This window comes from Ailuropoda melanoleuca, chromosome 6 (genome assembly GCF_002007445.2).
Source record: "Ailuropoda melanoleuca isolate Jingjing chromosome 6, ASM200744v2, whole genome shotgun sequence".
In the NCBI taxonomy this organism is placed as follows: Eukaryota; Metazoa; Chordata; class Mammalia; order Carnivora; family Ursidae; genus Ailuropoda; species Ailuropoda melanoleuca.
The window spans coordinates 27124005-27139579 of record NC_048223.1 but is presented as its reverse complement, the minus strand read 5'-3'; positions in this window follow the sequence as shown (position 1 = coordinate 27139579).

The window sequence follows — 15575 nt, the reverse complement described above, 5'->3', positions numbered from 1 at the left end:
AGCATGGAGTGAAATAGCCCAGACAATCCACAGGTGCGTGACCAGCAAACAAATGCTTACAGTTGTATGTAACTGAAATTGTGCGGCAGCTAAACAGAAACATTGAATGAATTATTGATAAACTGAATTAAAAGATTAAAGAAAAAGGCAAGGAGGAGACTAGAAATTCTGAAGGCAGGAAACCAGCAAAGAGGTGATGGAATCACTATCTTTAATCTGGGTTTGTACAACACATGAATTTTCTGGAGAGAAATCATGCAGAAAGAGTCTTTATTCTTTACTGAGCATTCAATCATTGACCAAGAACATCTTTTCTACTGCGTGTGTGTGTGTGTGTGTGTGTGTGTGTGTGTGTGTATAAACATATTTCTTGTTTATTAGCAGGTGCTATCTGAGGCCACTCATTAGGAAGAAACTTTGCATTGTTTTTGTAAGTATAACGGGATACATTGGTGTTTGTTCAAGAACGAAACCACCTCCCCCCATCTGTGAAATGGAGATTAACATGCTAAGATGCTTCAAAGGATTCTGTTTTCTTGGTTGGTTTTTTTTTTTCAAAGAATAATGGAAAAAATAATTGAAAACATTTAAGAAATACAAAGCGATATAAACACTAAATAATAATTACTTGTGAGAATTGAAATGAGAACTGCTTTGGCAAGAATCTTAAGTTAGATCATAGCTCCATTACTTGTGAGGAACAGCTAATGGGAATCTTCATTAAAATTTCTAATTTTCTACTTAGACTGATTCTTTACCAGATCAAAACCATTAGCAAATCCACATCAACCATCCATCATGAAAAAGAATGACACTCAGCACAACCAGCCTAATTTCCTTTTGGGATACAGTTGACCAGGGTTGTCAGAAGTCACACAGCCATTGCAGGAAGATGTGGTACTTCCAGTTGAAGAGGAAAATAATCATTCCCCCTGGCAGATAAGGCTTCACAAGGATACTAGGCTGGGGCCTCTAGTTAGTTAGTTGGAAGACTAACTGATGTAATATTTGTACTATTACCATTCCAAAAGACTCATTGTTGATTTACATATGCACACTAATAATGATAACAATAATAATAGCTACCACTTATTGAATAACTACTATGTGCCAGGAACTTTATGTATATTATCTCATCCCCAACGCCTATTATGTATGGTTCTTTATATATAATAGAAGTTAATGAATACTTAATGAATGAATGAATATTCCTTCTTACAGGTCAGAAAAATGGGAGTTATTTAAAGAATTAAAATAACTTATGTGGCACATGACAGAGCCAGAATTCAAAGAAACTTTCTGAATCCAAAGCCTAGTCTAGGACACAGAGTACAATCTAGTACACCTTACTCCCCTCCCACGTAGACACAAAGAAGAGAATGTAAACTAACAGAATCCTTGCTCTTTAGACATTTCTGATTTAAGCCAAGGCAAAGTTACCTGGTGCAACCTGAGTTCATCTGGGTCCAGCGGTCCCATGCAAGGCAATGTGGAATGCCATGGACAAGATCAGGGTGACTTTCTCTATACCCTTCTCTGATTCTCCCAAGGCTGTGCTGTCTGGAAGTCAATTTGAAGAAAGGTATCCAGGTATTTCCAAGTAGAGCATCCACCAGTAGGGCCTCAGCTCCAGCCTTTCCCTAGTTCTTTCACTGGTCAACCACCCTGTGAACATACTGACCTGCCCTTGTACCTCATACCTAAAAAGATGACCCTGTTACCCAGCTCCAGGAAAACATATGGGCTAATAGGGGCTTCCAGGGACCCTTAATTTTCTAATTTTCCTTTTATCTATCTGGCTACTCAGAACACTCCCCACATCCCACTTAGCTCACCATGTTCTCCTCCAGTGTTTGCTGTAATATCGTAAGCATAAAATTTGGAGCCAGAAATCCCAGCTCTGTCATTTACTAACTGACTTTAAGAATGTCTCATAATCAGGGCACCTGGGTGGCTCAGTCAGTTGAGCTCCAGCTCTTGATTTCAGTTCCGGTCATGATCTTGGGGTAGTGAGATCGAGCCCCGCATTGGGCTCTGCCTTGAGCATGGAGCTTGCTTAAGATTCTCTCTCTTCCTCTCCCTCTGCCCCTCCCCGCCCCGCTCACATGTATGTGCTCTCTCTCTTTCTGTAAAAAAAAAAAAAAANTAAAAAAAAAAAAAAAAAAAAAAAAGAATGTCTCATAATCATCCCTAAGCCTTGGCTTTCTCATCTATAACGTGGAAATGAATCTCAGCAGAAAAAAATGTACTTTAAGGCAGGCCTTTCAAATCTCACCAAAAGTACTGTCCATCCACATACTTCAGATAGAATATTATGACAGAGGCGCCTGGGTGGCGCAGTCGTTGGGTGTCTGCCTTCAGCTCAGGGCGTGATCCTGGCATTCCGGGATCGGGCCCCACATCAGGCTCCTCCACTAGGAGCCTGCTTCTTCCTCTCCCACTCCCCCTGCCTGTGTTCCCTCTCTCACTGGCTGTCTCTGTCTAATAAATAAATAAATAAATAAATAAATCTTAAAAAAAAAAAAAGAATATTATGACAAATTGGGATGAAAGAGAGTGACTTTAGATGAGGGAGCTCTGTCTATGACCCTAAGATCATGCTGCCTAGGAGCCTACCTGATTCCCCGTCTACACTGGCCCTGAATCATAGCTCTTCAAAGAGGTAGAGGTAGTAAAAACTCAGTGGGGGCGAGGATTTTTGTTTGGTTTGCTAATATATCCTAAGGACCAGACACACGGTTGGTGTTCAGTAAATATTTATTGAATGAATGGAGAAATTGTCATAAATGGCCCAACTTAGAGCCATTCTACCCACTGGGGAAATAATCGGCCTAGTGGTTTAAAGCAGTGATTTAGGGGTTTGACGGATTTGAGTTCCATTACTGGCTCTGCATCTTACAAACTATGTGAGCTTGGCAGGAGCTAAACTCCTAGGTCTGAGTTTCATCATCTGGAAGTGAAAATAATAATAGCATCTACTTGCTTAGGGCTGTTTGAAGGATTAAATGAGATAATACGTGGGAAACATTTAACACAGTGCCTGGCACACAGACCAACTGCTGGGAGGAAGAAAAGCTATGAGTATTGCAGGAGTGGTCCTCTGGTTTATGGATTGCATTTGTGTTCTCTTTATAGGTATAAGTGACAGCAATTCATTCATTCACTCAGCAAATACATTTTAGGGACTTTCTATGCACCAGACATTGATTTAGGCACAGGGGATGCTTAGTGAACAAAACAAAGAACTTCTGGTGGAAACAAACAGATAAGCAACAAATGAAATAAATAAGTAAATTTTAAGGTATGTTAGAAGGTGACTAATGCTTTGGAAAATTAAAAGTAGAGCAGGGTGAATGTGATCAGCAGTGGGAGGTGGGGAGCAGAACGTAGTATTTAAATAGGGTGATTCTTGAGAAGGTGACATTTGAGCAAAGACTTGAAGGAGGTGAGAGACTTGGTCATGTGGGTATCTGGAAGAAGATCTCTGAAGGCAAAAGGGAATAGCCAGTGCAAAGGCCCTGTGGAGGGATATGACAGGTGCCTATGGGTCTGAAAAGAGATAATCAGGGCTGGAGTAGAGTGAATGGAGGTGAGTGCAGATTATTTAGAAGCTGTTAAACCATTGTTTTGAGTAGTACAGGTACGATAGGAGGTATTTGAACAGAGGAATCATTTGACATAGCCTGGGTTTTAAAAGGGTTATTCTGGCTGCTGAGTTGAGAACATGTCATAGGGAAGGAAGTGAGTGCACAAACAGGGACACCTGTGAAGAAGCTATTGCAGTAATATGGACTGGAGATGATGGTGACATGAACCAGGGTAGCAGGGGCCTGGGAAATGGCAAGAAATCGATGGATTCCAGATATATTTTAAGGTGATTAGAATGGGCAGAAGTGGGAGATTTGCCCTTGTGAAGGTCTGCTCATCTCCACCTATATCCAGATGCCATGATGCACAATCAGTAAAGATAAATATGAGTAATTTCATAAAATTACAGTGGGTAGGCCTTGCCCTGTTCAAAGAAGCATTGCCTCCACTGCTGATTTTTATTCAGAATTAACAATTTATAAAACTTGGCCTGTCTGCTAACATCACAAAAAGTTAGTTGCGCTGAGTCACGAAGGTCCATACTACCCTTGAATGGTGTGTTCTTGTGAACTTGGATCAAGTCAAGTCCCTAGTTCCAACCACTAATTTCTAGGCAATATAGAGGACACAGGAACATGTTAAATAATACCACAGACTTGCAATCAGCAAAATACAAATGTGTAAAATTCTATAAAACAAATGATCTGTTTCTTTAACAGATAAATTGCAAAGGGAAAAGAGAGGAAAGAGACTGACTTCTTAAGATTGAAAATGACTTAAGAGCTACCTCTCCAAATGTATTAACCTTATTTGGATTCTGTTTTTCAATAAAACTTAAAAATTTATGAGATATTTGGGCAAATGTTAACACCAATTTGATATGTGATAATATTAACACATTATTGTTAATGCTTTATAGGTGTGAAAATGGATTGTGGTTATGTTTTTAAAAGAAAAAGAGAGTATCCCTGTCTTTTAGAGTAGGCATTGACAAACATTTTCTAAAAAGGCTCAGAGATATTTTAAGCTTGTGGACCAAACATTCTGTCACAATTACTCAATTCCACCATTATAACACAAAAGAAGCTATCCACAATAAGTAAATGAATAGGCATCACTGTTGTTGAGAAAGAAAATCTTTTCCTCTATACTCTTAGATTCACTTGTTGGGGGCTTGTGAATTAAACTGAATGAAAAACAGATTAGGAAAGACAGATTTTTATTCATGTACATAAGAGTTCACACACATAAGAGGTGGTTAAAATTTGGGACTTAAGTATCACCTTAATAAGGGAAGAAGATGGGGGGCAAAGGATGACTATGGGAAACCAAAATGACTTTTAGGAGAGATAAGTGGGCCCTTAGGAAAATAGATGACAGATACCATAGTTTTGTGACAGTGTCTGTTTAGATGTGGTTCCAACTTCTTTGTGATTAAGAATCAATCTTTCATAGTGCTGAAATTCCTGCAGAGGGGACTTATGACAATTGAGTTCTTTTGGGAGACTCTGCTCTTAGGCACATAAGGGAGTTGGCAGAAGAAAAGCCTATTCTTGAATGACTTCAGCTCAAAATAATTTTTATGCCACATGGAATATTCTGGACCCCTTCACTATGTTCCAATTAAACTTTCTTGTCAAACAGACATTGAGCTGTAATTTGCTACCTCTATGTTAGAGATACGTACTGGAATATTTATACATGAAGTAAATGATGTATGAAATCTGTTTCAAAATAATCAAGTAGAGGAAGTGAATGGGCAGTTAGGTAAAACAAGATTGCCCATAAACAGACAACTGCTAATGAGTACATGAAGGTTTATTACACTTCGCTCTATATTTTTAAATATGTTTGCTATTTCCTATTATCAAGGTAAAAAAAAAAAGGTAAAAAAATAAGCAAAACAAAAAGCAAACAAAACACAATAATACTTAATATTTTGCATTAATCACTATTATTGAACTCATTATATTCCAGAAACAGTGCTAACCACTTTATATGCACTAACTCAATCTTCAAAACAACCTTAAGAAGTTAGGTACTATTATTGTCCCCATTTTACAGATGAGGAGCACGAGATACAAAAAGGTTAAATAAATAGCCAAAGTCACAGAGCTCGTAAAAGGTCAGGACCATTATCTGACCCAGGCAGGTTGGCTCCAGAGGCCAGTCTCCTAAAATACTACACAAGTTACTTATTAGGTATAAGGTGCTTATGGATTTGTAGAATTCTCTCTCTGTTCTCTGCTAACAATGACTCTTTTCTAGTTAATATGCTGCTCCAGTAATGTCTAGTCTGGGAGGATTACCTCCTGGATCTTTGCAATCTACATTATTATTCATTCATCTTTCTGAACCGCAATATGATAACTAAGCTTAGTTATTAAAATGATCTAAATCCTTCTGTATCTGAATGCATTTTTTATCAACCTTCTCCCTCTTGCTTTCGTCCAGAATACAACAACGAAAAAATCTTCTTGAGGAGAAAAAAGACCCAATGGCTTGTATAAAACATGAGCATTTGAGTCCTGCTAATCTCAAGTATACAATTTTAACCATGCAGGCAGAGATTCAGGTCAGGAGCCAGTATTTTCAACCATCACTGTGTACAAAGGATTTCACATCAGCAGTATTAGCATAATCTTTAAATAGACATCAAAAAACAAAACCCAGGCTACAAGGAACCTTGAGAGGTCATCTAATCCCCCCTGCTGCTAAGAAGGGGTAGGCCTGAGCCAGCCAAGAGAGGCAACCTTTCATCCCTTCACCAGGAATTTCATAAGCTTCTTTGTTAACATTTCTACACTTCAAAACACTTATTTTAGGGGAAATTCCTGAAGCTTGGATATGGTGCTTTTTACCCTGACAAAGCTTTTCTCCATTTAATAATAGGTCTGAAGGACAACAGTATAATAATAATAATAATAATAATAATAATAAAATATAGATATAAAATATAAAAATAATGATAAAATCCAAAAGCAATTGAGTTTTCTGGACACAGCAGCAAAGCTCCTGGAGAGCTCATCAATATGGAAAAGACCATACTCATCTCTTAACATAATAGCCACTTTTTATACAGATGATCACACTCCGCGTATTATCGATCAACCTATTTGAGGCTCAAAATCATTGTTGCACAAGTAGTATTACTGACTCCATTTACAGATGAGAAAACCGAGGCCCGGCAACAGTGATTTCAATCTAGGTCTCCTGAGTCCAGTCTCCCATTCTGCCTACCACACTGCTCTGGGAAAGCAAGGAGATCTTCAGGTGGGTTGTTCACCATCAGACCATGGTTAACAGAGCTTGGCTAGGGTAGAATTAAGCAGTGAAAGGAAAAAGGAAATTCTCATGTGCTGTTTTCTAAAGTCAAGCCAGACCAGAATGGCACCATATATAGCAGTTACTTTGAGGTTATAACATATTATTTTTTTTTAAGATTTTATTTATTTGACAGAGAGAGAGACAGCCAGCAAAAGAGGGAACACAAGCAGGAGGAGTGGGAGAGGAAGAAGCAGGCTCATAGCAGAGGAGCCTGACGTGGGGCTCGAACCCAGAACGCCGGGATCATGCCCTGAGCCAAAGGCAGACGCTTAACGACTGCGCTACCCAGGCGCCCCGAGGTTATAACATATTATTAGCCAGTGATGAGGGGTGGGGAGAATGGGCTGACTTATATACTTCCCCACTGCTTTAATTTTTTAAATGAGCATAGGTAGGGGCACCCGGGTAGCTCAATCAGTTAAGCATCTGACTTGATTTCGGCTCAGATCATGATCTCAGGGTTGTGAGATGGAGCCCCAAACCTGGCTCTGTGCTGGGTGTGGAGCCTGCTTAAGATTCTTCCTCTCCTTCTCCCCCTCCCCTGCCCTGTGCTCACTCACGGCTCTCTCCCATATATGTATATGGGGTGCCTGGGTGGCTCAGGCAGTTAAGCGCCTGCCTTTGGCTCAGGTCATGATCCCAGAATCCTGGGATTGAGCCCTGCATCAAGCCCCGCATCGGGCTCCCTGCTCAGCTGAGAGCCCACTTCTCTCTCCCTCTCTGGCTCCCCCTGCTTGTGTTCCCTCTCTAGCTGTCTCTCTCTGTCAAATAATAAATAAATAAAACCTTTAAGAAAATTAATGAGAAGATATTAAGAAAACACTTGAAATAATGTGTACAATAACAATAGTTATTGTTCTTATAATCATTATTATTACTCCGATACTGAAATTCACCTTTCTAAGGTTATACTGCAAAGTTTCTGGACACTTCACTGGTGCAGAAAGATTAGATGGCTAAATATTTCAGAGAATGTCAGAAAATGTGCTTCCTTGAAGAGCTAGGGCAGGAACTGTAAAAATACAGCCCACTGACCAAATCTGCCCCTTTCCCTGACAAATCGTGCTACATCCACCCACTCATTTATGCATTGTCTATTGCTGCTTTTGCACTATAAGAGTAAGGTTGGGAAGTTGTGACTGAGACCATATAACACACAAGGCCAAAAACGTTTGCTATCTGCCCTTTACAGAAAAAATGGGCTGAGCTCTGAGTTAAAGGCATTTTTGCTCAAGACAGCATATTTAGTTTCTTAAAATTCAAGATAACATTGCTTATAAGCAATTCTAAAGAAACTATCAAGATAACCATGAGCTTTCCTATTTGATCCCAACCATCAAAGCAGAGTCTCAAGTAACTAAACTGATAAAAAGCATGACAGCTTCCACTAATCATGGTCATGAGGTCCATCCCCTGCACTTAAGACCCTAAATGGGCAACTCCTACCTTAATAACGACTCTTTTGGTTTTTCTAAGACCATGGATGAATGGCTCTTCCTCACTACCTTCCTGGAACAAAGTTATTTTTAGTCACTATTGGGACTAAAATATTTCCATTTGTGTTGGTCATGTGTTCGTGTGTGTACGTGTGTGTGACACCTGTGTGCGCCACACACTTTGCTGGATTCTGGGAATACAATTTTGGCGGGGGGAAACAGGATATGATTTTTGTTCCAAGGATTGATAAGATTTCTTTTTCCATGAAGCTTACATTCTGACAGAGAGATTTTAACAGAGAGATTTTTTTAAAAGCCCAGAAAACATATTGTTAAAAGGGGATAATTTTTGATAGTAAGAAAAGATCAAAAGAAATACCATGGGGCTCGGGGATGGAGAGGGATTAGTAAGGAAGAGGGGGGCTACTTTAGAATGGGTGACCAAGGAAGACCTCTCCCAAGAAGGGGCATTTGTGTGGAAATCTGAATAACAAGAGGAAGCCAATTTGCACATAAATTTTAAAAAAAAAATCATATTCCAGGACAAGGGAAGAGCAAGCATAAAAGCAGAAATGAGCATTGCGTATTTGAGGAAGAGAAAGAACACCCGCGTGGCTTGAATGTGAATGGGACGAGGCAAGATTGAAGAGGGAGGTCAGGGCCAAACCATGTAGAGACTCAAGTCTTGGTAAGGTGTTTGAATTGCGTCCTACATCAAGTGGGAAGCCTTGGAAAGCTTTTCAGCAGAGAAATGACCTGATCTGATTTATATCATACAAAGATCAATTTGGCAGCTATGATAAAAGTGAATGGTGTTTGGGAACCACTGAAGAGCAGAAGCAAGGAGACCAAAAAAGTGGCTCTTGTACCAGTTCAGGGGAGAGATGATAGTAGTGGTGGATGTGAAGATCAGTGACTGCTCAAGGTATAGATTGGGTATATAATCAGCTGCAATTGCTGAAGGATTGGAAATGGAAAAGCAAAAGCAGGGGAATAGAGGATGACTCTTACTTGCGGTCTTGTGGTCTAAGCAACCAGGTAATTGGTAGAGCAATTTTCAAGATTCACTCATTTGTTCACTCAGCAAATGTTTATTGAGGACCTACTTTGTGCCAGGTATTATTCTAGGCACCAGGAACTCTAGCAGTAAGATAAGCAGCAAGAATTCCTACTCTGGTAAAACTGATATTCTAGGAGGGAATAGAGAATACAGAAGATTAAGGGAGAAAAAAACAATTTGAGGCGGAAGATAGGGGGAATCATCCACCAGATCCTGCTGATTATGTCTCCTAAGTATTTCTTATAGTAGTTCAAGTTGAAAAAGATGGCAGCTGCATTGAAGCCATATTTACCTTGTTAAGTTAATTAAATGAGGAGGCTGTTAGACTGAGCTGGCTCCAATATTATGGCAACTGATGTAGACAAACCAAAATCTAAGCCTGTATATGCCTCAAGGTTATTAAATAGAAACCTAAGGACAACCAATCACAAACGGCCAACCAGGATTTAAGCTATAGCCAATCAATAATTGCCGTGCTTTGCTTCCGCCTTTTCTCTGTAGAATCTCTCCCTGAGCTCTTGCTGGTTGAACACTCCTAACAATTTCTGGCTTGGTACTGGCCAATTCAACTCGATAAATCTTCAGATAAACTCTGAAAATATTTAGTATGCTTCATTTTATCTTTTAACAAGGAGCACACTTGAAAGACATTGGTGAGGGGAAATCTTCCCAGTGGGCAGAGCTGCAAACAACACAACTGGCCATCTACTTTGTACAAAAGAAGCCCAAGAAGGGAGACTATATAAAGATTCCTAGAGAGTAGCCAAAAGTCTGACCTTTAGTCAAGGGTCTGGAAAGAAAAGATGGAAAGATCAGAGGTAAGAATATCTGGTGCAGAGTCATGCAGACGGACATACACTTAGTTGAAGAATAAAGAGTTTTGTATCACACACTTATACCCCCCAGAAAACATCCAGCACTGTAGAGGAACTGAACAACCAAGTAGACAAAAGGACTCTGCCAACTGACATTAGTCAGCCTTGTCATTGGCCATCTCAGGACTCGCATGAGAAGGACACATAAATGAAGTAGTCACATTGGCAGAAATGGAGGCTACATATGGGCTCACCAATATGGACTCTCACTTACCAGATGGATCTAGCTACCGCTGCCTCCATTTACTAAGTACAATTTAGCTACAGCAGCACTCCCTTGTCCTCAGGGGATGCCTTCCAAGACCCCCAGTGGACACCTGAAACCACGGATAGTACCTAACCCTATATACACTGTGTTTTTTCCGATACCTACATACCTATGATAGAGCTTAATTTATAAATTAGGCACGGCAAGAGATTGACAATAGAACAATTTTAACAATATACTGTAATAAAAGTTACGGGAATTGCTCTCTCAGAATACCTTACTACGCTGTACTCACCCTTCTCCTTGTGCTGATGGCAGAGAAAATGCCTACGTGAGGAGATGATGTGAGGCGAACACGGCGGGCGCTGTGACGCAGTGTTGGGCTCTTACTGACTTTCTGACCATCCATCGGGAGGATGACTGGCTTCCGGACTTGGCGGAGGGTCAGGAATTGAAACCACGGAAAGCTAAACTGCAGGTAAGGGGGAACTACTGTACCGTTGCCTCTCAATGTCCAGCGTCGCTCAGAAAGAAGCATCTGCATTTCAACGTCGTAGGTATAGAGACTTATTTGGGGGTGGGGGAGTGACTGTCCTGCCCACAGAGCCTCAGCCAGCATCACCATCTGCAGGCTCGTGGAATACCGGATCCGCAGGCATGGAACCCCACACAACACAGCATCTGAGTGGTGCTCTGCAAACTTGGGAGCTTCCCTGACAAGATCTGAAACTGGCCCCTTACACCGGAAGGCAAGGAAAGACTGAAGAAAGAGGCTGGCCACTCCTGATTGGTAGGTGGCTGTCCTAACAAGTAAGGGAACTTGATGAGGCTTGTTTCCAGTGGATCTCTGCATTCGCTGTGAGAATCACAAAGCTTATATAGAGGCCTTAATGAGGTTCAGGTGTGTAACTGCCCAGATAGTCTCAACAACACATTACTCGCTCAAAGCTGTGTCCTTGAAACTGCCTCACTGTATAGAAAACGAGGGCTGAATGTACATTTCCAGGACAGCGAAGGGAGTCAGGAGCTTCTAATTCCTGGGTCTAGCCTGAGGGTCAACTGGTGTTCCTGTCCTCTGGATGACCTCCTCCAACACTTTACCCCTCCTAACCTGCCTTTACAATCTTTCGTGCCCCCACCCCAACCACGCCCTCTTCTGCAAATTCCCCTGAGCAGGCAGCAAGGAGTTTCACTGGGATGGAGGTGACTTTTTTTTCAGTGACCTGGCTGCATTGGAGGCAGATACCACAACAATAACAGACACATGCAAGACAACACAGATTAAAATAATGATTCCCAAAATAAAGAATAGCTTTTTCCACCAAAGACCCCATGAGCCAAACTACCAGTTTATTAAGTCACCAAAGAAGGGTGTCAGATCATTCATAACATTGATTACTTGCATCCTCATGTGACTCTGCTTATGTGTTAGCAGAGTCATCAGCTATGAACCCAGCATTCTCTTGGGTAATGGCATAGATGCCTCCTTGCAAGGCAATAGTACGTTCAAGGCCATCCTTTTTTTTTTTTTAATATTTTATTTATTTATTTGACAGAGAGACAGTGAGAGAGGGAACATAAGCAGGGGGTGTGGGAGCAGGAGGGAGAAGCAGGCTCCCCGCTGAGGAGAGAGCCTGATGTGGGGCTCGATACCAGGACCCCAGAATCATGACCTGAGCAGAAGGCAGAGGCTTAACAACTGAGCCACCCAGGTGCCCCGAGGCCATCCTTTTTTGGAGGATAGTTTTTCTTGTTAGAGACACTTCAGTGTTCAGAAAGGACAGGCTGTGTTGTCTATCATTTAAGGCTCCCCAGGTGAATTTAGTAAGGTCTTCTGTGTGAGCTATAATGCCTTCCAGGCCAACAGTGGGAACAAAGACAATGGCCAAGTGATTGTACCAGTGGAAAACAGAGTGTATCCATCTGGCCTAGAGGACAGTGAGTTTGGCAGCTTTAGGGATTTGACCTGGTTATAATACCCTGCATGTTTCCTGGGGGAGGCAGCACTGTCAGGCATGAGGAGATGGACTGGGGACAGGATATGCCAGATCAGCAACTCTACCTTCTCCCCGTTTACAATGGTGCATGCTTCATTCCAGGTAGAGTACATTTCAAAGGTCAAGCTTGCAGCAGCACAACTGGATCCCAGTGGAGATTAAGTAGTTCCTCCTTACTCAGGGGTGCAAAGTAATTATTCATCCATTCAGGTGGGACAACCCATTGCAAATTCTGGTAGGTAATACCTTTCCCAGGCATCATGGGACTTGGTATTCTCAGCAGCATAGCACTTTGATCCATGGTGACAGTTGGTGGGGAGGGGACTGTTTCCCACAATTGCCATACCTTTGTGGTATTGGGTATCTCAGCAGGGTCCTCAGTCTGGCATATGGAGCAACAGGTGCCACTGGTTGATCATTCAAATGTACTAAAACATGGGGTAGTACCTTAGTCTACCCAGGCAGGGTGGTTTTAACCTTTAGCAATTTAATCTATTGCTTGCAGGTTACAGGGAAGATGGAACCTCCATTCAGTGTCATACTCTCTTGCCCAGTTTTGTACGTCATGATCACCATCTGTTTGCTGAGGGTATCTACTTGGTACTTAACATCTCTAATCCCCTAATGGTGGCAGCATGGTTTGTGCAGTGACAGAGGAATACTTGGGTTAGGCCAGACACAGTGTTGACACAAACTAAGGCATATTTAGAACTCTCACTTGGTGGGAGGGGGCCAACGTCATCAACTTGCCAAACCCTCATTAGTTGGGAACTCCAGTGAAGGACCCTAGAATCTTTTGGCAATTGCCTTGGGCATTGTTTAGAACACACAAGACATGTTGTTACTGCATTAACCAAGTCACTGTATTTCAAGGGCAATTTGGCATTCTTGGCAATATGCCATTCCACCTGGGCGCTAAGGTGGCATCTACTGAAGGGTCAGTATGAGGGCTCGTGCAGAGCAACGGCATTAGCTTCCTGATTGCCAGGAGGTGTCAGTGCTTTATGATCGGGATGTAGAAGGCAGTGAGAAATGTCTCAGGCCTTTGCAGGTGAACCCAAATGTCTTTCCACATATTCTGACCTCACAAGAGCTTATTCATGATCATCCACCTCTCAGCTTCCCACTGGTCCAAGCCATGAGGCTAATCCCTTTTGAATAGCCCAACTGTCAGTACAAAGGGTTAATGGCCAGGGCTTGTGAGTGATCACCAGCCAAATTGCTCTGAGTTCAGCTCACTGGCTCCTGTAATTCTTTCCTGCTACAAGGAGAACAGATTCTTATTGAACCTATGTGAATAACTATATGGACATGAAAATAAGAATATACATTAAGAATTTCCAAATTCTGGAGGGATCAGGTAGGGAAGAAAAGATAAATGTTTCAACTTTGTTCATAAAAGTGTATGTTGGCAAATTGCTGACAGCTTAAGAAAAAAGAGAAAAAGTTTTCTTAAATCTGGAAAAACAAAACAAAATCAACAATGTTTCCAATAAAAAGTCAAAAAAATTAGAGACATCCTCATCAGTTTTTCCATTAGAGTTCTATAAATTCTTATTCAGTTCAGTGGCATGATCATAATCAGACACCTGTACTTGTCAGTGTTTTTAATGAATCTCCTTGAAAATGAAGCACTTTTGCAGGAACACTTTTGCAAGAGAATTGGAGTGCAACAATAACTGTCTGTAAATGACAAAAGACTTAAACATAGCTATGGTTAAAGATCTGGTTAAGAGTTCATTATAATGTGATTAACATGGAGATTTGGTTGTCTGTGACACACATCCTCTCTATGACTCCTCCAGTACTGAGCAGGGGCACTTCCTGCACAGCAAAGGAGATGGACCATGGGAACAAGCCAATGACATGGGATCCCCGAGTTGTATGCCATGTCATACCATCCAGAAGCAGCCAGCCTCAGAGAATGCTAGAACAGCCTTCTAAAGGCAAACCTGAATCAGCAACTCAGAAGCAATTTCCTGAATGTGGTGCCAACCTCAGGATGCAGCAGATGCTGAAATCAAAGACTTCTGTATGGGGCCAAATCCCCAATAAGAAGAACACAAAGTGTGTGGGGAACAGGAGTGGCCCCCTTATCATCACTCCCAATGATCCAATCACAATGGGGAATTTTGTGCTTCCCATCCTTGCAACTCTGGGCTCTGCAGTATTAAAAGTTCTGGTCTCCAAAGGGTGTACAGACTCTTGCCAGGAAACACAGAAAGTGTCTCATTGAACAACAAACTGTAGTTACCACTAGGACACTTTGGACTCCTTGTGCCCAGACCCCAGAAAGTCAACATACTGGCTGTGGTATTTGACCCTCATCAGCTGAAGAAGGTGGTGCTGCTTTACAAGGAGGACAGGGAGAATATGTGTGGAATCTAGGTGGTGTACTTGGGCACCTTCTGGTATTTCCTTGACTCCTGATGCCAGTGGTCTAGACACAAACAGCAACTGCTGTCTGGAAAAGGTGTGGTTTGATTGCCTAGGGCCCAGGGTGTTGGGAATGAAGGTTTCAGTCACACCACTAGGGGAGCCAGCAAGGCCCGCCAAGATAACACCTGAGTGCGAGGGGGAATTTAGGATGAATAGTGGATGAAGGGGAGGACGAGGGCCAGTGTGAACCTGAAACCTACTGCCACATTAGCAGCTACTACTTGTCCCACTAAGCTTCCTCTTCTAGGAGAAGTGGTCTAACTGTCTGTGTAAGGCTGTTATGTTCACCTGTTCTCCTCTGATGCTGGAATCTGAAGTCCACAGGGCAGGCAGTTGGAAAGGGAAGATGGATGTAAGGGTTCAGTAACAAGCTGGAACCCACAACCACAAGAATAAACTGAAACCACTCAGACCTTGCTGCTTCTGATTTTGGGGATGCGAGGGCAAAGCTGGGGCCCTTCATGATCATGGAGCTAGACACATAGCTGGTCCAGGAGTCAGGGAAACTGAAGGAAGATCCAGAAGCAGAAGGAAGAAGCGGTTGCAGGCTCAGCCGCTGCCTCCACATCAAGGTGAGCCAGCAAAGCCCCGACGTGGATCTGCTACAAAATGGCTGCTGCTTCACTTCCCCCCTCCAATCTCCTA